Source organism: Odocoileus virginianus, chromosome 24, assembly GCF_023699985.2.
Source record: "Odocoileus virginianus isolate 20LAN1187 ecotype Illinois chromosome 24, Ovbor_1.2, whole genome shotgun sequence".
Classification (NCBI taxonomy): Eukaryota; Metazoa; Chordata; class Mammalia; order Artiodactyla; family Cervidae; genus Odocoileus; species Odocoileus virginianus.
The window spans coordinates 46,479,580-46,481,007 of NC_069697.1; the positions used below are offsets into that span (position 1 = coordinate 46,479,580).

The 1,428-nt window shown below is 40.2% G+C and overlaps 1 non-coding gene across 1 annotated transcript; it reads left to right on the plus strand.

Moving 5' to 3' along the window:
- Positions 1–1,154: 1,154 nt before the first annotated feature.
- TRNAE-CUC (transfer RNA glutamic acid (anticodon CUC)) lies at positions 1,155–1,227 on the plus strand. The gene has a single exon. It is a non-coding gene; the product is annotated as a tRNA-Glu (tRNA).
- The last annotated feature ends 201 nt before the right edge of the window (positions 1,228–1,428 follow it).

Here is a 1,428-nt window from a genome sequence, read left to right on the forward strand (position 1 = left end):
GCATGCTAAATCACTTCAGTTGTGCCTGTCTCTTTTGCGACCCTGTGGACTGTAACTCACCAGGCTTCCCTGTCCATGGAATTCTCCAGGCAAGGATCCTGGAGGGTGTTGCCATGCCCTCCTCCAGGGGATCTTCCTGACCCAAGGATCGAACCCACATTTTTTACATCTTCTGCATTGGCAGACGAGTTCTTTACTGCTAGCGCCACTTGGGAAGCCCCATAACTAAGAATATGTACCCCTCCAATGATTATAAACACCTTGAGAGTAAAATTATGTTTCATTCATCAGTTATATAAACTTTTTGTTTAGCAGACAGTAGGTGCTCAGTAAAATAATGCTGAATAAACTGAGTTACCCAGTAGATCTGGTCTAAAATTTTAAAATGGAGTTTGTTCATGATCCTTTGATAACAGTATCAGAAACATATGAGAAGCTAGAAGAGATTATTATTTGTTTTGGAAGGTTTTAACATTGAGTATTATTGATATTTACAAAATATACTCAGTTTAAAAGAAAAAAACTCATTTTACTCCACCATATGAGAAATATATTGAGAGATTTAGGAAGTCAGCCATACATTTCCTATACCGTAAGCCAGCCATTGCTTTTTAATACATGAATTTTATACCACAGGTTAGCAACAAATTCAGCTTGTTCACAAAATTTGACATGAGGAGGAGAAAGAAAGAAGCCCTGAAAAGGGGGTTGTGTTGTGTGTTGTATGTTAGTCGCTCAGTTATGTCCAACTCTTTGTCATCCCACGGTCTGTAGCCCGCCAGGCTTCTCTGTCCTTAAAATTCTCCAGGCAAGAATACTGGAGTGGGTAGCCATTCCCTTCTCCAGGGGATCTTCCCGACCTAGGGATCTTCCCAAACCAGGGATTAAACTCGGATCCCCTGCATAGGAGGAGGATTCCTGACTGTCTGAGCCACCAGGAAAGCCTTGGGGATACACTCTGCCAAAAAAGGCCTTTGCTCTTATTGCCCTGTTTCTCCTAGTCTTCTTCAGCCTCTTCCTTCTCCAGCTGGGCCTCCATCCCCTTCCTCTAGATGCTTCCTTCCACAAGCACTAAAATTTCTGAACAAAAATTCAATCTAATTTTATTAAGCCCATAACAAAATTTTAGATTTAAAAATGTATCTATAGGGAATTCCCTGGTGGTCCAGTGGTTAGGACTTGGTGCTCTCACTGCCAGGGACCTGGGTTCAATCCCAGGTCAGGGAATTAAGATGCATGCTAGCCAAGCGTTGAGGCCAAAAATAGAATAAAGTAAGTAAATAAAAAAATATTTTTAATTGCATACTTGGGGAATAACAAATTTCTAGTTCATTCTACTCATTTAACAGATTAGAAGACTGCCAACTATCACCCAACTAAAGATAAAAGAGCAGAATTTTAAAATAATCCAAAATTTTTATCTCCACA